The following is a 22,859-nucleotide window of genomic DNA, read 5'->3' as shown; positions in this document are numbered from 1 at the left end:
TGCGCCGTGCAATTTACTGTCCCACCCAATATGAGTGGTATTTCCTGTAGTTTTCTCTTCTCATTAGTTTAATCCCTGTTACGTCCCCAATCTGGGGTCCATTTATTACATAGATTTTTCGAACGGGGAGATGGTTAAAAAATTGCTGGCTCCCTCCCCTTTGTTTGAATCCACGCCACGGTCACTGCGTCTGCGCCGTGCAATTTACTGTCACACCCGATATGAGTGGTATTTTCTGTAGTACTATTCTCATCAGTTTAATCTCTGTTATGTCCCATATCAGGGTGGGATTGCCTTTTGTGAAAAAAAATTTAGGCCGAGTATCTTCGACTGCCTTCACAGTGACAGACCAAACTCTGATACACCAAACTGAATTGATTTTAGGAACCGGGAGATGGAAAAAGCAGCTTGGTCGGTCCTCTTACTCCCAAGTTGGGGCACTGCACGTGCACAGAGCAATGTGCTGTGACACCCTATATGAGTGGTGTCTTAACTAGTCCTATTCCTATCAGTTTAATCCCTGTTACGTCCCCTATCCGGGGACGTGTGTCGATTTGATTAACCATTGTCGAATTAACAAACCATTACGACATCCTGGAATAATTTAGTTCTGAGCTTTGTACTTGATTTGCATTGGAATTGTTGGGGATTTTTTAAATTGTCTGCATTATTTCTAATAAACTAGTAAGAGACTTTAATATGATTTTTTTTATTTTATGTATTAAAAACCCACTGTAACGGTACCTGCACACCCCCCAATAACGAGACAAGGCTCCGTCTTGAGGGTCAGCAGTGGTCTGATGTGCTGGCACACCCAGCCTGGTTTTTATTACAGTTTTGCAAATACAGAACAGATACAACACATCCCCACAATGCATCATGGTTTCCTCCTCTCTGTCCCAGAGACAACCGAAGGCAGTCCAATTATCTCTCAGGACAAAGGGAGATCACCAATACACATGTGGAGACAACAGGACAGACATCACCAGTTAAACACACAATGGCACACCCCCACAGCAAACACAGACATTTAACATATCCCCAGATAGCTCAAGTCTGAGTGCATATCATTAGGTGAATGGCACTCAGAATACACGAATACAATAATATTAGCTATCTGGGTGCCCTCACATAACATACAATTTAACCGAACGCATAATAACATAAAATACAATTCTACAGACAGATTTAAGCTGTGCGGCCGGTCTGTTTTCTCCTTTAAAGTTACTATAGGCCATAATCCTGAGGCAAGAGGCTTTTAAACAGCCCTCTCCAAAACCCAGTGGCGAGGTTGGTTTCGCCACACCCACCCATACAACTTAAAAAAAGATAAATATTTTTTTTTTTTTTTTTCTATGAAAAAACATCCAGCCGTCCAGATCGCTTTTGGTCTGATCATAATGAAGCAACGGCCTTATCATCTGGGGTGTGGCAACATTGCCAACACACTCATAGAGGTGATGATCGCTTCATTGTGATACGCAAGCCCCTTCACCACAACAAGGTAACGATCACGAAAGGGGAATTGACACTTGTATGTGCCTTTTTTTTGTTTTGTTTTTGCAGCCACAGTGCAGCACCAGAGGCCAGAAAAATTAGGCATGTACACATGCCTGAAAAATAATGTTATTGTTGCAGCCACTGTTGTAGCAGCGGCCGGAAATATTTATGTTTTCAAGGCAGAAAGGTGACTAAAACATTGCGGCTTGAACCCTAGTTGGTGGCGGAGAATTCACGAAAGTCATCCGGTATGCAGACATTAAATACAGCAGCGTGGGGACCATTTTGAGGCCAAGGCATGTCAGGCCTTTTGTTAGTTAAACGTATCCCCTACTGTCAGTCCCTTCGGGATCCATGCCTCATTCATCTTAATGAAGGTGAAGTAATCAACACTTTTTTGACTGAGGCGACTTCTTTTGTCAGTGACAATGCCTCCTGCTGCACTGAAGGTCCTTTCTGACAGGACACTTGAAGCGGGGCAGGCCAGAAGTTCTATCGCAAACTGGGATAGCTCAGGCCACAGGTCAAGCCTGCACACCCAGTAGTCAAGGGGTTCATCGTGCCTCAGAGTGTCGATATCTGCAGTTAAGGCGAGGTAGTCTGCCACCTGTCGGTCGAGTCGTTCTCTAAGGCTGGATCCCGAAGGGCTGTGGCGATGTGTAGGACTGAAAAAGCTCTGCATGTCCTCCATCAACAACACATCTGTAAAGCGTCCTGTCCTTGCCGCCGTGGTCGTGGTAGGAGGAGGATTACTTTGACCTCTTCCCCAGTTAGATTCCTGTTGTGCTGTGACATCCCCCTTATAAGCTGTGTAAAGCATATTTTTTAGTTTGGTTTTGAACTGCTGCATCGTTTCTGACTTCCGGTAATTTGGTAACATTTCTGCCACTTTCTGCTTATACCAGGGGTCTAGTAGCGTGGCCACCCAGTACAGGTCATTCTCCTTCATCTATTTTATACGAGGGTCCCTCAGCAGACATGACAGCATGAAAGACCCCATTTGCACAAGGTTGGATGCCGAGCTACTCATTTCCCGTTCCTTCTCCTCACTGATGTCATTGACGGTCTGTTCTTCCCCCCAGCCACGTACAAGACCACGGGTCCCAGATAGGTGACAACAACGAGCACCCTGGAATGCCTGCTGTGGTTGGTCTTCCTCCTCCTCAAAGCCACATTCCTCCTCTGACTCCTCTTCCTCATACTCCTCTTGCAGCGTTACCCCAACACTGTATGCCAGAGATGCCATGACTTCCTTTTCAATCACCGAGTAGAGGTTTGGGATTGCCTTATTAGAAAAAAAAAATTGTCCGGGTACCTTTCACTGTGGTGTCCCAATAACGACAAATTTTTGGAAGGCCTCAGACTCCACCAGCTGGTATGGTAAAAGCTGGCGGGCTAAGAGTTCCGTCAAGCCAGCTGTCAGACGCCGGGCAAGGGGGTGACTCTGTGACATTGGCTTCTTACGCACAAACATTTCCTTTACAGACACCTGACTGTGGGCAGATGAGATGGAACTGCTCAAGGTGAGAGGCGGAGTGGCGGGTGGTTGAGAGGGGGCAAGGAGGACAGCAGTGGTTGACGTGGCTGAAGATGTTGGACCAGGAGGAGGATGGTGGCTTTGAGCTTGTGTGCTGCTTCTACTCGTCATCATGTGTTGATCCCGTAGGCGTTTGTGATGTGCGATCATGTGCCTTCGCAAAGCAGTTGTACCTAGGTGGGTGTTGGATTTCCCACAACTCACTTTCTTTTGGCACAGGTTGCAAATTATTATTATTATTATTTATTATTTAAGCGCCATTCATTCCATAGCGCTGTACATATGATAAGGGGTGCACATACATAATACAGACAATTGCACTAATCATAAACAAAATGAGTTACAAACTGGTACAGAAGGAGAGAGGGCCCTGCCCGTGAGGGCTTACAATCTACATGGTATGGGAGAAGGACACAGTAGGGGCGGGTTAAGTTGGTCATGGCGGTATAGAGGCAGCAGGGTCACTGGTTGTAGGCTTGTCTGAAGAGGTGGGTTTTCAGGTTTCTTTTGAAGGATTCCACTGTAGGTGAGAGTCTGATATGTTGGGGTAGCGAGTTCCAGAGTATGGGGGATGCACGGGAGAAATCCTGGAGTCGGTTGTGGGAAGAGGCAATAAGAGGAGAGGAGAGAAGGAGGTCTTGTGAGGATCGGAGAGTGCGTGTGGGGGTGTATCGGGAAATTAGCTCAGAGATGTAAGGAGGGGACAGGTTATGGACGGCCTTGTATGTATTTGTAAGTACTTTGAAGTGAATTCGTTGGGCAATGGGGAGCCAGTGAAGGGATTGGCAAAGGGGAGAAGCAGAGGAATAATAGGGTGAGAGGTGGATTAGTCGGGCAGCAGAGTTGAGGATAGATTGGAGGGGTGCGAGAGTGCTAGGTGGAAGGCCACAGAGGAGAATGTTGCAGTAGTCTAGGCGGGAGATAATGAGGGCATGTACAAGTATTTTCGCAGATTCAAAGTTAAGGAAAGCGCGGATGCGGGAGATGTTTTTGAGTTGGAGACGGCAGGTGGTGGAAAGGGCTTGGATGTGCGGTCGGAAGGAAAGGGCAGAATCCAAGATCACTCCAAGGCAGCGGGCTTTGTTGACTGGGGATAATGTGCAGCCATTGATCGTGACAGATAGGTCTGTTGGGGGGGTTGAACAAGATGGGGGAAAGATTATGAATTCTGTCTTATCCATGTTAAGTTTAAGAAAGCGAGAGGCGAAGAAGGATGATATAGAAGATAGACATTGTGGGATTCTAGATAGTAAGGTGGTGATGTCTGGACCAGAGAGGTAGATTTGTGTGTCATCAGCGTAGGAGTGATACTGAAAGCCATAGGACTCTATGAGCTGTCCCAGGCCAAAAGTGTAGATAGAGAAGAGCAGGGGTCCTAGGACAGAGCCTTGCGGGACACCAACAGAGAGGGAATGAGACGAGGAGGTGGTGCGGGAGTGGGAGACGCTGAATGTCCGGTCTGTGAGGTATGATGTGATCCAGGAGAGGGCCAGGTCAGTGATGCCAAGAGATGAGAGAGTTTGCAACAGAAGGGAGTGGTCAACAGTGTCGAAGGCAGAGGACAGGTCAAGGAGAAGGAGGACAGAGTATTGTTTCTTGGTTTTGGCTGTGAGTAGGTCATTGGTGACTTTGGTAAGGGCAGTCTCGGTCGAGTGGTGGAGTCGGAAGCCAGATTGTAGGCGGTCAAAGAGGGAGCAGGAGGAGAGGTGGGAGGACAGTTCTGAATGGACATGTTGTTCAAGTAGCTTTGAGGCATACGGAAGAAGTGATATGGGGCGATAACTGGACAAGGAAGATGGGTCAAGTGAAGGTTTTTTGAGGATGGGTGTAATGGTAGCATGTTTAAAAGCAGAGGGGAAGACACCAGAGTTTAGTGATAGGTTGAAGAGATGAGTTAGGGCTGGGATAAACACTGCAGTGAGGTTAGGGATGAGGTGGGATGGGATTGGGTCAAGTGCACAGGTGGTCAGATGAGATTTGGAGAGTAGAGTGGAGAGTTTACCTTCTGTAATGGGAGAGAAGTGGGTTTTGGGAGAAGAGGACCGAGCAGTTGTGTAGAGGGTCTGTGGGGACTGTGTAGTAAAGCTTTCTCTGATGTGGACTATCTTTTGTTTGAAATATTTGGCAAAGTCCTCAGCTGAGAAGAGAGGAGAGGGTGGGGGCGCTGGGGGACGGAGAAGGGAATTAAAAGTGCTAAAAAGTTGTTTAGGGCTGTGGGACAGGGAAGATATGAGAGATGAGAAGTATGCCTGTTTTGCATCAGCGAGTGAGGATTTGAATATGAGGAGGGATTGCTTGTATGCGGTGAAATGATCTTTAGAATGGGATTTCTTCCATTGCCGCTCAGCAGCCCTGGAAGCTTGTCTGAGTTTTTTGGTCAGGTTGGTGTGCCAGGGTTGTCTGTTGATTTTCCGGATTTTGTTGTGTGTGAGGGGGGCAACAGTGTCCAGAGCTGTACTTAATGTGGTGTTATATAGGGTGGTAGCAGCTTCTGGGTCTTGGAGGCAACAGATGGTAGAGAGTGGGAGAAGAGAGTCAGAAAGCAAGAAAAAGTCAAGCTGTTTGAGGTTCCTGCGGGGGTGTGCTAGTGTGTGGACTGGGGGAGCTGCAGAAGAGACCAGTGAAGAGAAGGTGAGTAGATTGTGGTCGGATAGGGGGAGAGGCAAATTAGAAAGGTTAGATAGGGAGCAGAGGCGGGAAAAGATCAGATCCAGAGTGTGACCATCTCTGTGGGTGGGAGCTGAAGACCACTGTGATAAGCCGAAGGAGGAAGAGAGCGACAGGAGTTTAGAGGCGGCCGAGTGGCATGTGTCAATAGGGATGTTGAAGTCACCCATGATGATAGTGGGGATGTCGGCAGAAAGAAAGTGTAGTAGCCAGGTGTTAAAGTGGTCAAGAAATATGGTAGCTGGGCCTGGGGGGCGGTAAATGACTGCTACTTGAAGGTTGGAGGGAGAGTAGATGCGAACAGAGTGTACTTCAAATGAGGTGAGCGTAATGAAGGGTGGCAGTGGAGTTGGGCTGTAGGAGCAGGTGTCTGATAGGAGAAGACCAACTCCTCCACCATGTTTGCAGCCAGGGCGGGGGGTGTGAGTGAATTGAAATCCACTGTAAGAGAGTGCAGCAGGGGAGGTGGTGTCTGAGGGTGCCAGCCATGTCTCTGTGAGACCCAGAAAGGAAAGGTTTTGAGAGATGAACAGTTCATGGATGTATGACAGTTTGTTACAGACGGAGCGCGCGTTCCATAATGCTCCTGCAAGAGGAACTAAAGGCACAGGGGTCAGAGGAATGGTTATTAGGTTTAAGGGGTTGTAGAAATTTGTAGACGGAGATTTGTAGTGGGACATGGAGGTGATAATGGGGATTTGCTGAGGGGGTCCTGGATTTGGAGAGATATCACCAGCAGTAAGGAGAAGCAGAGAAAGTGTTAATAGATGAGAATAGGAGAGGGCATGAGGTGTCTGTGTGTGTTTGGGAAGGAAGTGTTTTATGTTGGCAAACATGTTTGTGCAAGCGATCAGATGAGAAGGTAAGATGGACGAAGAGATGAATAGTTCCTTGCTGGGTGAATGGATGTGGGGGTATTTCAGGAGGTTATGGACAAGTAGGAGGAGTACGAGGAAAAATTTTAACATTGTTTGCATTGACTATGTCTGTTAATACCTGTGGTCCCCTTCTGGTATAATTCAGTCTGTGCACTTAAAAAGTTGCACTTGAGAGATGTTGCATGTGGAAAGACCAAGGTCTGAAAAGACCTAAGACCTTAGATTTATACCACTCAGTGATCAATCAGGTGTGACCAAGAGGGGAGGGGACTACATATGGCCTAATCAAGATAGCACCAGATACAGGGGTGAAATAGTCAATGTAAACAAATACTCAATAAATCCAGCAGGATAAGAGACATTAATAGTTCAATGCAATCATACCAAGATTTAGAAGGAGAGATGAGAGGGGGTGGACAATATCAGACTGGAAAAGCTGGGTGTAGCAGTAAGCTTCAATGCAATCATACCTGGAGATGAGAGAATTGGGTGATGGTCAGTAAGCAGTGATGACAAAGTGGAATCAATATCCATAATATTACATTCTGGTATAATTCAGTCTGTGCACTTAAAAAGTTGCACTTGAGAGATGTTGCATGTGGAAAGACCAAGCACCGCTGTTGTCAGAGGCAGACACACAAAAAAAATACCACACTGCTGAGCTTTGCAATGACGGCATTCTGGTGGTGGCAACAGTATGCGTTGATTGGCGTGCTGTCTGGCTGACCCCGGGTGCCGATACATGCTGTCTGACTGTGCCACTAGCTCCTTGCGACGACCTCCCCCTGCTTCCAACTCGTCTCCTCCTTCTCTCTGTCTCCCCTTCTGAACTTTCCCCCTCTTCTTCTTCTCTTCGAGCAGGCACCCACGTGGCATCCACAAACACATCGTCATCATCAACCACTTCACTTGTATCTGACACCTCAGCAAAGGAAGCAGCAGCGGGTACAATATCATCATCATCATCATCACACTGTACGTTCATGTGTGTAATGCTGCCTGACTGAGACATATCCCTGTTATCTACATCCCCTGGCAATAATGGTTGTGCATCACTAATTTCATCCAACTGATGTGTAAATAACTCCTCTGAGGGATCAAGTGAAGCGACTGTGGTGGTACTGGTGTTGGTGGCGGCGGGCGGGAGAGTGGTGACCAAAGCTGAGTTGGAGGAGGATGGTGCGTCAAGGTTCTTAGCGGAAGCTGTTGAAGATTGAGTGTCCTGTGTAAGCCAGTCAACTATTTTCTCAGAATTTTTTGGGTTCAGGGTACGTGGCCTCTGAACACTGGGCATTATTCCAGGGCCAGTGGAAATCACAGCACCACGAACATGACGGCCCCTGCGGCGTGGCCTGCCTCTGCCTGTCATTTTTTATTAGATAAGTGTTACTATGCATGCAAGGTACTGTGCCACTCTATATAAGTAGTGGGCAGTGGGCACAGTACAGTCTGTGTGGGCCTGGCTGACACACACGGGCTTGCAAATGTGATTAGATCACAGTTACATTTAAAATAGTTTTTTTTTTCTGAAAGGTATTTGGGTGAATGACACCTTGTAACGGTATGAGTGCAGGCCTAGCCACTAGCCAGTGAACACAATACAGTATGTGTGGGGGCCTGACACACACGGGCTTGCAAATGGGATTAGATCACAGTTAAATTTTAAATATATATTTTTTTTTCTGAAAGGTATTTGGGTGAATGGCACCCTGTAACGGTATGAGTGCAGGCCTAGCCAGCCACTAGCCAGTGGCCATAATACAGTATGTGTGGGCGCCTGACACACACGGGCTTGCAAATGTGATTAGATCACAGAAAAATATTAAATATAATTTTTTTTTCTGTCACACCCTGTATGAATGGTGTGCACTGTGCACACAGTGCTGTCTATGACTGAGCCTGCAGCCTCTCACACACGGACAGACAGGCAACTGCAATATATATATATATATATATGGGGGAAAAAAAGCAGACTGATGTACCAGCCCTGTAAAGGGCTTTTTGGGGTGCTGTCTGGATGCTGTCCTTACAGCAGATGAGTCTGTGGACACAGAACAATGCCTTAGCTAACGCTTTCCCTATTGAATCAGCAGCAGCAGCACTGTCCCTCCTTTCACTGTGAATGCAGATTCCGAATGAATCTAAAATGGATGCTGTCCTGGAGGTGGGAGGGTCTGGGAGGGAGGGTCTGCTGCTGATTGGCTGGAATGTGTCTGCTGACTGTGAGGTACAGGGTCAAAGTTTACTCAATGATGATGTATAGGGGGCGGACCGAACATCGCATATGTTCGCCCGCAGCGGCGAACGCGAACAAGCTATGTTTGCCGGGAACTATTCGCCGGCGAATAGTTCGGGACATTACTACTTATCATCTGTATTCGGGATCATAATCCCTGACAAGCAGAGCAGTAAGGAGGCTAGAGGAAGCTCTTTAGTAGTGTTGATCGCAAATATTCTAATCGTGAATTTTTATCACGAATATCGGCACTTCGAGAATTTGCAAAGATGTAGAATAAAGTGCTATATATTCATAACAGTGAATATTCTAGATTTTTTTTTTCCATCAGTAACCTCCCTTCTTGCCTGTGGGCCAATGAGAAGGCTACAATATCTTTGTCAGAGCTTAGCAACATCCCTAGCAACTAGGGCTGCACAATATGTAAATTTTGTGCGATTGCGATTAGGGCCCTAAAAATTGGAATGCAATATTTTAAGGGAATTGTGCTAGAGGTCTATTTGCTTGGATTTTCAAGGCAAAAGCACACACAAATTACTGATAATGCTGAAATGTAGCTATGCTCAACTCAAGAACTGAAATGCACAGTGTTTTTCAAAATAAAACATCTTTTACTAAAGTAAATAACATATTTGCATTACTGCAAAAGTACAAAATACAAAACTTGCCATTTTCTTAATAGCACTGCACAGAACAGATAAAGAAAATAGATATAAGAACATGTGTTCATTAAAATAGGATTTTCCGAAACACTGAACAAACAGGAACTTTTTAAAGAACACCATAGTCAGCAGCAGCAATATAAGGTAATATACCGTATTTTTCGCCCTATAAGACGCACCTGCGCGTCACTCACTACGTCACACACCCGCGCCGTCTGCTTAATTCATATAGTGAGTGACGCACCGCTCGCCCGCCCTCCCGGCCTGCCTCCTCCCTGCTACGGAACTTAGTTGTAAGTAATAAAGCTGGATTACACATGATTATTATATCTTAACAATGCCTATAGGTTAGATAAGATTATACAACAGTGAGCAGGGCTGGTGCATTAGAATACAGGGACTGCACCGATCACCGCTGTCATTTCTAAACCAGATGCCGGCTCCCAGCCCCTCCTCCCTCTGATACACCCGCCAACCGCGCTGTGCGGCATTGTGGCAGCCGTGTATCATTGTAGGTAATCGCAGCTTTTTTGGCCAAATCGCCATATTGCAATTCTCGATTATCGTGATACGATTGCTTTGGCGATATATCATGCAGGCCTACTAGCAACCAATAGGAAAGTTGCCTACCCCTTTACTATATAAGGAACTCCCCAGCAGCCATTTTCTGCTGTTTTTGCAGTTCTGAGAGAGAGACAGCAGTGACATTGCTCTGCTCTGTGCTTTCATCTGGATCCTATTCCTTATCCAATTACATTAGATAGTTAGATCATATATATAATACAGATAGTGAGAGAAAGTCAATGTAGGTTAGATAGTGATATAGTATAGCTGATAGGTTCCAGTGCAGGGTGTTAGGAAGTTTGATAGATATTACTGTTTCTCTGCTGTCCATACATACATGCTACAGACATAGTGCCACAATACTTAGTGCACCAATTAGTAATATCTACCCAGACCTAACAAAATGTGAAGTTGCATGTATTGCGCTAAAAATATGCGCATCATTAGTTCTGATTTGCTCAATCGCGAAAATAATGATTGGAGATCACGAATTTGAGAATTTATTGTGAATATTTTGCGAAAAATGTATGAAATATCGCAAAAACAAATATTGCCTATGCCGCTCATCACTATTCTTTAGCTCAATGCTGTGTGATTAGGACAGGATTTGTGTGTACTAATAGGACAGTGGCCATTTTATAAATAAATTATGTTTAACTCATAATGAGTGCAACGCACTTACAAAAAATTGCACCCAAAGGTGTACATACTGTAGTCTAAGTATTTTCATTTTCTTAATTCTCAGAGAACCGCTTTTCAGAGAGTTTTTCAGGCACTCTATGCCCACCAGAATATAAAAACATATGCACTAACACACACACGTGATGTGCATGATCAGTGGAAGTTCTTTTCCACTGCCCATGTGGTGATGGGTTGACTGGAGGCAACTGGGGTTTATTTGTGCATATATTTAGATGTGCTTTCCAGCATATATAATTTTTAAAATATACAGTGGTCTTAAATGTTTCCAATAGATTTACCCACCTATTTCCTTGAAATACAGAAAAGTTAGGTAGTGGTGGGGGTCTTACTTTAGTGGAGGCCAAACAGCAGCCAAACTTTCCCAGATGTTATAGTCAGATAACAAGACACAGATGTGAATGGTTAGTCCAGCGATGAGTACCTCCATCCAGATCCTCCTGTTAATTCTGTTTTTATTAAACTAACACCGCTCTTCCTATTGATTCTCCTCCTGTTAGAAACAGGATCTCTTACTCTGAGCCACTTGCATTTTTTATGCCCAATTTCCTGAAACGCCTGAGCAGAATTTACTAGATTTCACACCTGATCTTTTAAAGTGATCTGGACTGCACGACACACAGCAGAATAATACACAGTTGAGGCTAGGACTAGATCAGAATTAAATGAAGACTCCGGACAAAACAGGAACACTTTTATGCAAAGGGTCAGAGCATGACAGGGATTTACAGAACACCAACAAGAGAAACCCTGTGTCATGCTCAACACCCTAAGAGCTCATACACACAAACATATTTTCTTTCCACATCCATTCCGTTTTTTTGGGCGGACCATATGAGGAACCATTTACTTCAATGGGTCCGTAAAAAAAATATTGAGTTATTACGTGTGCACGGTTATGTGCATGAGCCCTAAGATAGTAATTTTCTCCAAAGACAGGGTAGAAAAGCTATCAGAGATGTCTGCACAATAGGAGGAATACAGACTTTCAGGTTCTTGCCTTTGCTGATTAACCAAGATGTTAGCGCTTTAGGAAATGAACATTGGTACTGTACATAATTAGAAAAGTTTTAGCTTTGGTTGGGTATACTTTGGGGAAAAAATGGGTGTCCATCAAAGTTATTTATTTTTTACAACCATTACCAGTTGACCTGGTGGACTATCCACTCAGGCATTCGGGCAGTGCCAAAAGACCCATAAACAGATGATGCTTATTGCCCCTTATTCAGTGATAACACTCAAATATAAAAAGTTTAATGTGCCACAATGGTAAGGCCGAGTTCAAATTTCAGTTATTTAGTCAGTTATTTCCATCAGTTATTGTGAGCGAAAACCTGGTGCGGGTCAAAATCACAGAACAGGAGAAAATCTTTCTGGGTAGGCTTCACTACTGGTTTTGGCTCACTATAACTGATAAAAATAACTGACCAAATAATTGAAGTGTGAACTTGGCCTAGGTATGAGACCAATAGACAAATAAAACATACACAAAAATGATAAACACACCCTGCACGATGACAAAAAGATATGTGCAGATGTAACATATTAACATAGCTGGTCTTCGGCCATCCATGGCAGTTCATCCGCTGGTGCTGGTAACTTAGGGGGGTGTTACACTCGTCTAGATCTAGATCATTTTCTACTCCTAAAACAGGCACTTTTTTAGACCTGGCATGAGCGGCAGAAAAGGGGAAAAATTAGCCGATTTGCATTTATTCAAAAGATTTGAGAATTAATAAGCTTACACTGGCTAAGTGAATAAATATATTTACTAAGTGTGATTAAATAAGAGATAACACAGATAAATCACATACAGAATAATAAAAAGTAAATAAATCACTAGCCTAAATTGGGTAGAGACTCTGTCGATCATGCTATAACACATGGCTGTCTACCATGTTATAACACATGACCGACACCCCAGGGTGTACAAGAAATAGCGCAAATCAATACTTGCAGTCTTCAATGGAGTGCCCAGAATGTATGTGTGTCACAGAGTTTGAACCATTTAGCCCCTCCCCCAGTGTACGCATGCCTCTGAGATCACTGAGGAATGTGGTCTTATCAGCACAATGGGGGATGGGTATTACATTACAAGGCACACCATTACACAGAATGGTAATAATAAAAGGGAACAGAATTAAAGGAATAGGACCAATCAGTACTTCAAAAATACATTTACAACACACTGGTTCAGCCCCTTATCCTGCAAGTTGATCTAGAGATCATTTTAGAGGAAAATTCTTTCGACTTTAATCAGGCAGTCTCTTCTCTAGAAATCTAATAACTATAACCTGTAATGTACCTGGCAATAATTAAAATGTACCTAAACCGCCCTAGAGCAGGGAGTACTTTGACATTTGTGGCCATTTGCCTATATCCCCTATGCAAAGTTAAAACTTACTTTATTTCTCTTGAAAGGGTTAACTTATTTTGTTTAATACTGTGTAACTGCATTTTATATGTTGTGATATATATCCTGTTTATTATTGCTGTATTTACACAGCTCTGTGGAAAGGGTTAATGAATACTGAGAGAATGTTAGGAATTTGATTGAGAAGTTGGTAATTTTCCACAGCTGCCATAGGTTTTAAAGAATACCATTCTTTGGATGGAAAAAAAACAGACTTGTTTACCACCAAAAGCAGACAGCCTGACCTTTTAAATGTCTGGTTTTAGCTATGTTGTTATGTCTGGAAACGTATTTTTGTCTGGAAAACCTGCTGTGTCATTGCCATTGAGTATCATTGAAGCTTTAATGTAAGTCTATACCAGACGGGAGCTGAAACAATGTATCTGTTTATGCTGAGTTTCTCCACTCCACCTCTCCCACTAGAAGATTCTATGACTTAATGGGATGGAAGAACACCTTCCGGCTACCCCACACCCTTACCACAACCCCCCTTTTCCTAATAAGACTCAACCATCATCTTGTTGGTAAAATATGGCCGTAAAAGGCCACCTTTATTAATTTAACATATAAATTTAACATATAAATTACAACCTTTCTTTCAAACATGCATATTATTAAACAATGATATCAAAACATTAACTTAACATTTTTACCGCTGTTATCCCTCAAAGAGATCCTGGGAGGCAACCCCAAACACGTCTTATTACGATCTCCTTTACTCATGACTTTCCTTGCCCTTGGTCGCATTCACCGACCCAAGGACACCAATTCCAAGTATACAACTCCCCTAGGCCTACTTAGGCCGAACAGGAGACGCATTCATCAGTTTCTTAACTCCAATAGACGCGCATTCCACCATCTAACGCATCCCACATGGATCCCACATCAGAAACTGCCACCAACGACCACCGGTGACACCTCACCTGTGGGAGTCACGTCACACCTTGAAAACCATCTCCAAACCGTCCTGAATCCCCAGAGCCCACATGTCAATCCCCAGATCGTTAAGATGGACTCCGTCCGCCCTCATAAATTGAGGCGAAGCCGCCTCCAACTCCTGATGTCGAACCACCAAACCACCCTGGCGACGAACAAAACACCCTACCTCCTTGTTTTATTTTGCCCGGGCCTTATTAATATGGTCCACCGACCGCGCAAACCGCCATGTTCTCCTGGCAACCACATCAGACCAGACCACAATCATGTCCGGGAATTGTGACAGCAACCGGAGCAGATCCAGCTTAATGTCTCTAATAACATCTCGTGACCTGTGAACGCCCAAGTCATTCCCCCCCACATGTAGCACCACAATGTCAGGAGCCCGATCCAAGGCTACGTAAGCCTGAAACTCCAGCAGCACATGACCCCACATGAGGCCCCGCAGCCCAATCCACCGTACTTGCAACTGTGCAAGGGAAAAACCCAAACGACAACCGTTTCGCCGCACGTCCGCCCGCAAGGCACCTCAGTAGAGATAAGAGTGTCCGAAAATCCACGCCAATCCCGCCACCGGCTCTGCAAAACAAAGACCGAAACACTGCCACAAACTGAAAAACCGACAAACTAGATCCGTCCTGATGCAAAGGAGCGGAACCGCCGGGCCGTACCGCCAAAAATTCCTCCACACAGCGCACCGGACAAAGCACAGACCCCGCCAACGGCTGCAACCACAACACCGCCCCCCTTCCAACCTGATCCGTTTTGGACCTGCGCAACCTACACCGCAATACTCCATCCTGAAAACTAACATCCTCCCTCAACAGACCACCGGCCCCTTTCCGAGTAGCCGACACCAACTCTGAGATCCTAAACGCCCCAAAGAAACCCAAGGAAAAAGCCACCCTAAACAGCACGACCTCAAAAGACGAAACACAAATCACCCCGGCCTGCTCCCATAACTGCAACAAAACCTCAAAAGACACTGGGCGGCGTGAATCCCTGCGAACAACCCCACGGCGATAGCCTTTTAAAGCCTGCCGCACAAGAAAATTCCTCGTCACGTCCACCAAACCGCGCAAACGCAACCAGAAGGACACTGCAGCTAACCTCTTGGAGGCAACCGAAAAGGACAACCCCTCACTGAAAGACTCCCCTAACCAATACACCAACAAGGTCTGCCACTCCTCAACCGAATAACCTCCCCAACTCGCTCCAGCAAACCCTCCCAAAGCGACCACACTGCCGAATAAGACGACCACGTCCCTTTACTCACAGACCACCAAATCAAGTCAGCTGAGACCCCAAGGCCATGCTCCAGAGCCACTGGGGACAGGACAACCCTTCAACCTCTTCTTCCGGCGCCAATCCTCGAAAACGATCCCACTGGAAACGAGAAAGAGAATCAGCTACGGAGTTCTCAACCCCCGGCAGGTGAACAGAAACAAAACAAGCATTCAACCGCAAACCCTGTAGCACCAACAGCCTGAGCAATCTCAGCACCGGAGGCGACGAAGCCGATTGACTATTAATCACCTGCACTACCCCCATGTTGTCACAGTAAAAACGCACCCGCTTGTTACGTAACCTGTCACCCCACAGGACCGTAGCCAACACTATTGGAAAAAGCTCTAACAAAACCAAGTTCCCAAGAAAACCTGCTTCGCGCCATTCCACCGGCCAAGGCCCCGCACTCCACTGCCCACCGCAATAACCCCATAACCGCCAGAACCGGATGCATCCGAGAATAAATCCAAATCCACATTAGAGACGGGTGCCTCCATCCACATAGCCCGACCATTAAAATCCACTAGAAAAGCCTGCCACACCCATAAATCCTCCCTCACCTCAGAGGACAAACGCAAATAGTAAAATGGCACCACTACTCCCGCCGAGGCCTGCGCCAGCCGGCCACAGAAAACCCTTCCCATTGGCAATATCCTGCAGGTGAAGTTCAACTTGCCCAGCACCGACTGAACATTCCGCAACTGAACCCTCCTAGCCCGCACCAAAAAAGCCAAATGCTCCAACAAATCCCTAACCTTATCCACCGGCAACCGACAAATCCCCAAAATCCCCAAAAAACGAAGCACCGTTGCAGGTCCTTCAGTCTTATCCGGGGCCAACGGTACTCCAAAACGAGCAGCCACCCGTTCCATAGTCCTCAACAAAACCGAACAAACCCGCGAACCAGTAGGGCCTATAAACAAAAAGTCATCAAGATAGTGTAATACTGAATTCCAACCCGATTCCTCCTTGATTACCCACTCCAAAAATGTACTAAAACAATCAAACAGCGAACATGAAATCGCGCAACCCATCGGCAAACAGCAATCTACATAAAAACTCCCCTCCCACTGAAAACCCAACAAATGGAAACTCTCTGGATGAATCGGTAGCAACCGAAACGCGCCCTCAATATCGGTCTTAGCCAACAGAGCTCCCTGACCAAAACGACGGACCCACCGAACAGCCGCGTCAAAAGAAGTGTACGAAACCGAACACAACTCTTCCGCTATACCATCGTTCACCGCCCCACCCGGCGTAAAGGACAGGTGATGGATTAAACAAAACCTATTGGGCTCTTTCTTTGGCACTAACCCCAACGGCGAGACCCACAAATCCGGTAACGGCTGACAAACAAAAGGACCCACGACCCTTCCGGCAGCAACCTCCTTAGCAATCTTCTCAGTCACCACCCCCGGACAACGCAACGCCGAGGACAAGTTCCGCAGAACTGTACCATCCCCAACCGATAAACATGGAATTTTGAAACCCCACTTAAAACCTGCAAGCAACAATGCAGCCGCCTCCCTATTTGGGTACTTCTCCAAATAAGGCACCATCTCTCCCACCTTCACCGGCGTCACCCCTCTTTGAAGTAACCTCGGGTCCCTTGCCTCTCCCCCTCCTGAAGCATTTGGACAAACTATGGGCGCCTTCGCAACCGGAGCACTCGTGTCTGAACCGGCACTCGGCCATGAACCGACAATGACCTTCGTTGTATTGCCAGCAACAGCCCTTCTTTCCAACACCTTGACCCTCACCGGCCGAGAACCCCCGGACCCCCCGCCCCCCCCCCCGAAATGGCATCGACCCCGATTTTGGCGCCGTCATCAATTTCATCCAAAGACTAATGTCTTTATGATCCCATCGGATGCTCGGTCTGACCGCCTTCCTCTGCCTAAACTGCTCATCGTACCTGAGCCATGCCACACCCCCATATACCCGATGAGCCTCTCCAATGGCATCCATATAACAGAACAACACAGAGCAATGTTCCGGTGCCTTCTCCCCTACCACACTAGCAAAAATGGCGAACGCCTGGAGCCAATTCTGAAAAGTACGCGGAATGAGCCTATACCTCTGTTTTTCCTCCACCTCCCGCTTACTTTCGTCAGGTTTTCCCCTATCCAAATTAAACTTCTCCAACGGAAGCAGGGAGAATATCTCCACATACTCATCCCGCCATATCTTCTCTTTAACCTCCTGCTTAAGGTGCGCACCCAACGGACCCTCGAAGCAAACATAAACTTCGCCCTTAGCCGCGTCCGCCAGCCGAACACCATCATCCAACACACTCCCTTGCTTAGCTGACTCCCCTACCGAAGGTCCAACAGACGACCCAGGCTGAGAACCCAAGCACCCCGCCCCAGCCACCACTCCCGGACTACTGACACCCTGCAAAGGATCCCAAACCGTCGCCAGCGACACAGCTGTTCCCTGCCCCAACCGCGTCAACAGAGCCAACATACCGTATACCAATTTCTGCGCTAAACCCGCAGGACCCCCCCCACCACCTGACTAGGCACAACATCCCCGCCCCCCGCCCCCACAGCACCCAGTCCAAACGTCCTCTCACCTGGCCGTCCCTGGGAAGAAGACCCAGCAGCCGCCGCTCCTCCACCAGATGTCACCGACGGGCCTCCCAACGAAAACGGCACAGCATCAGACACTTCTTCAACCGCCTGGGAAGGATCCGCCTCCAGCCCTCCTTCCTCCATACTCCGTCCAGATGACAACCCACCGCTGGGGCTCCTAGCGAGGGTGTGTGAACCGGACCCTTGGTCCCTGCCTCCGAGTCTTCCTGATGAAGCCAGGGACCTCCTGGCCCCAGCCACCACAGTCACCGCTGAATCATATGCCGTCGGCATCACCTCCTCTCCTGCCGAACCATTCCCACTACACCGCCGCACAGGGGGTGGAGACAAATCCGGCCCACTAGTCGGCGCTCTCCGGTCCTGTCGCCGGCCCACCACCAGGGGTCGCGACGCGCTCCCATCTGGACTGCTCCCCGCCACAGCACTCGGCGCCCGACGAGGTGCCGAGCGTGGCACCGGCACGCCAAACTCCTCTGTGGGCCACGGGAAGGACTCCGCACCCGCCTCCTGACCCGTGGGGTCGCCTCAGGGCTAAGCCGCTCCGGGGGGACCGAGCGGCGTGTCCTGGTCCTCACCTCCACCGATGCTCTCGGGGCAGGAACCCAGCTCAGGGCCCCAGTGAGATAGTCCTGCAGCCACGCCGTTCCGTGCTGCCGCGCTGCATCCCTCACCGCCATCATCAAAGCCTCCAGGTCCGCCATGACTTCCACGAACTTCCAACTTCCTCGTTCTCTGCAAACTCTCCTAAGCCCCTCCTTTCCCTTCCATTTATCCTGCCCGCCAAACCGTTCTTCAACTCCACCCCTTAACTACCTCCCCTTTTACCCAGACTACCGATCTCCTAACCCTTACCTGCCTGCAGTCTTCCCCCAGCCTATCCTTTTAATAACACTATCCCCCATTGCTATTCGTCTAGCAAAAAACTTATATAAGGAGAGCAGTCAGAGTCCTTAGTGTGTTGCAGTTAGGGACTAATGCTTGGAGGGGAGACTCATGCCCGCCTGCATGAATGACCAGAATATGCTGAGATGGGTACGCTGAGCCACAGACCATGGGTCGCTGGAGAAGCTAGCCCAATGCCTCGCCTGTATTGTTTTGTACCTGAATTCCTCCAGTAAAGAAGCACCCTGATTTACTGCAGACCCGGACTCTCTGGACTAATTTCCCATTGGGGTGCACCATGCCTTACCATACCTTTCGGAGAGCAGCAACACGTGGGGACACTTTGATGGTCCCATAGCGTTGGGGCCATCCCAAACCTGGCGACTGCAATATATTTTATTACAACCTGTTGTAAATACCATGAAATCCATTTTTTTTATTGAATCTGACGTCCAGGTGTCTTTCAGCCTTTAGAATCTGTGCTTTTGTTCACCTCTGTGTATAGGAGTATGGACTCCACTGCCATGAGCGATGTACAGGCTGGAGTATCACTGCTCTTACTTGTACCAGGGCTGCTTTGCTAAAGCCTGGCATAGATTGCCTGCAGGCTATTAGCAGAGCAGAGCAAGTGTGTTCAGGGCAGGAGCTCAAATAAGGCATCACTCCACTGCCTATACCCACTCTGCTAAAGACTGACACTGCCTATTTCGCTGGTAAATATTATTTCATGGCATTTACAACGTAAAGGGGTTATCCAATACTATGAAAATGTGCCCCATATGCCGGGCCCCTCACAGTGAATACATTTACCTTGCTCCTTGCACCTCTCCTGGTTCCTGCACTGCCTCAGCTGCTTCTCCCCGTGTGTGGATGAAAACATCCAGTGTTCGGGTGATCAGTCAATGGCAGCAGTGGCGGTGCAGGGACCAGGAGAGGCACAGGGAGCGGGGCCAGACATATGGGGGGCAATTTTATAGTATTTGATAACCCCTTTAATAAAGTTTATATAAAGGTTTAGGTACACTTTAAAGTTGTTGTCCAGGATTTTACTATGACCTATCCTCATGATAGGTCATCAATGTCAGATTGGTGGGGGTCTGACACCTGGCAGCCCCACAGATAAGCTATATGAGGAGACGGCATGCGCAGTGCGTACGTGTTGTTTCCCTTCTCTCTTCCTGTTCACTACTGCTGTCTATGGCAATCCGTTTTTTGGCAGACATTCTGAAGTGTCTACAAAAAAAAGGATCCGCATTTTTGCAGACAGCATACGGACATCTGAATGAGCCTCAACAGTTATGTAACTGTGTACTACTGTCTTGTCATTGGTTTTACTTTTGTTTAACTCAATTCTATATGTTATTTTTCAAAAATCCAATAAAATATTATTACCCGGGGGGCGGAGCTAGCGCCAGACCGACATGGACGTCTGTGTCTGAGCTCTGTGAGGAAGACTCCACTTTACAACAGCCTACTTAAGACCCCGGACTAAAGAATGGGCAAAATAGGTCAGCAAAGGACCGGGGATTCGTCCCAGCACCAAAAGAATCCTGTGACTGGCGGAGACATGGACCGCTTAATCAAAAAAGCAGCCGCTATATCCGTGGCCAAGGAATCTAAGATGGCGCCGGTCCCCTGCAGAGAGACTGCTGAGCAAAACCTAGATTCACTAGATGACACAAGCGACACTGAAGGTGCCAAAAGCCGCAAACATCTTCCGATTTCAAGGAAGTACCTAGACCTGGCCCTCCAGAAAGCAATGCTACCGCTGGTAGGTGAGATCTCCTCCCTGAGGGAAGACATTAAACATGTAGGAGACAGAGTCGAAGCTTTAGAAGAAACGCAAGCAGCCATGTTAGATTTCCAAGCTGCATCGTCTTCAAGCTTACAAAAATGCCAGACCCACCTCAACGCGGTATATAATGCCTTAGAAGACCAAGAAAACCGCGGCAGGAGAAATAACCTCAGGTTCAGAGGCGTCCCTGAATCGGAATCCCCGCGTGAAGTCCCGGACATTGTCAGAAACATCTGTCTGGATTTACTAGGCCCGGACTGCCCCGATCCTCTAATAATTGAAAGGGCCCACCGCGCTCTTCGCCCGAAACTGGGCGCAAATGATCCCCCCAGGGATATCATATGCCGCTTCCTACGATTTCAAGATAAAGAAGCCATTCTGAGTAAAGCACGCAGACCTGAAGTAATGAAGTTCAGCGGAGCGACCATTACAGTTTATCAAGATCTGGCTCCTATCACCCTCCAGAAAAGGAAAGCTTTAAAACCCCTGACAGATTGGCTCAGGAACCGCAAAATTCTGTACAGATGGAACTTTCCGTTCGGATTGTCGTTCTCGATTAATGGCAGAAGAATCAACATCAGAGCCCACTCTAACTTGGATCCAATCTACGATTTGTTGGACCTTCCCCCTTAGATATAGAAGATTGAGACCTTGTTCGGGATCTAACGATGCTGCCGGAGACACCCAAATATGCCTCCTTTGAAATTAAAGATACCCTGAAGTCGCGCCGACAAAAGAGGAGAAATTAATCTATTACCCCAAGGTGCATCACCTCAAAAGATCGCTGAACCTCTTCCTAGTCCATGTGATTATTTCCATCTACTGTTTCCTGCAAGAGACCCTGATAATACATAAAACACCTACGATATGGTCTGTATTTCTGGTACAGGGTTTTCTTCAACTAAGAGACGGTCTCACCTTCATCTTCAGGACTGTCCTGCAGAGGGTTCCATACCCTTAACTGCACTATGCGTCCTTGCAGGTCACAGAGGTTTCCCTTTCTCCTTTAAGGCCAAATTAGGATATACACATCAGCATGTCTGATATGAATCCTCTCCTTTGTCCCTAATTAAGATTTCCCCAAAGAGGAAAAGATCCATAGCCCTATTTTTTCTCCTTTGAGTTCTAATCATCACTATTTCCTTACCCCTATATGCCCCCTCCCCTTTTTTCCCTCAATCCCCCCCCCATTTCCCTTCATGTCTCCGTACGTCTCTCCTTCTTCCCATCTCTCTTCTTATAGTCCCATTTTTTTACGTCCATGGCCCTTATTTAGATAACTTCTGCCTGCTACATGTAGATTTAGGCCTAATCATTTTTTCTCAATGTAAAGTGGCTGTCATTTACTGGTGTTAAACCATTTTCCCCCTCCAACCCTTTATTGGCATCAACATGCCGCCTTCTCATCCCTGTTCTCAAGTTTCCCCTGTCAATTATGTTTTTCTTATGTTTTGTTTTTCTTGGTCCTTCAACAGAATTTCCAATAATCATCTGAGGCGGAAGCTCTCCTCCAAGTTCCGGTGATCTGCAAGAGACAAGTACCATTCTCAAATCTCCTTACACGTCTGTGACATGATGGTGTTGATTCAGCTTTTCAGGACCACTATATACCCTTACGATGGCCATTAAATTTGCCTCATTTAATGTAAAGGGCTGTAACTCTCCCTCAAAGAGAGGCCACATCTTTGGGATCCTGAAAAGGGACAAAGCAAACATTGTCTTTCTCCAGGAGACACATTTCAAATCACCTTCCCAATCTCTCCTTCTCTGCATTCCCCAATTGGTTCCATAGCGGCTCCCCCACATCCAATTCTAAGGGTGTTAGTATTGGGTTCCACAAAAAAGTCCCTTTTCTCCTAGTAGACCAAATCTGTGATCCGGAAGGTAGATTTATCATGGTTAAAGGAACAATAGGTCCAAATCTATTCACTTTTATGAATATAAAATATGCTCCTAACACCAATCAAATCCATTGGCTGATTGAAGTGTTGAAGAGATTAGAATCTTTCACGGAAGGAATCACTTTCCTGGGAGGAGACTTCAACTTAATCTTCAATCCATTCCTGGACTCTTCCTCACACAAGTCAGCCCAATTCCAAAAAGCCCTTAGATCTATTTTAAACAATTTAGCCAGGATACATCTAGTTGATGCTTGGCGCACCCTTCGTCCGGAAGTAAGGGACTATACTTTCTTTTCTCAGGTTCACGG

The sequence above is a fragment of the Bufo gargarizans genome, chromosome 6 (genome assembly GCF_014858855.1).
Source record: "Bufo gargarizans isolate SCDJY-AF-19 chromosome 6, ASM1485885v1, whole genome shotgun sequence".
Lineage (NCBI taxonomy): Eukaryota > Metazoa > Chordata > Amphibia > Anura > Bufonidae > Bufo > Bufo gargarizans.
Note: the sequence above shows the minus strand (reverse complement) of the source record.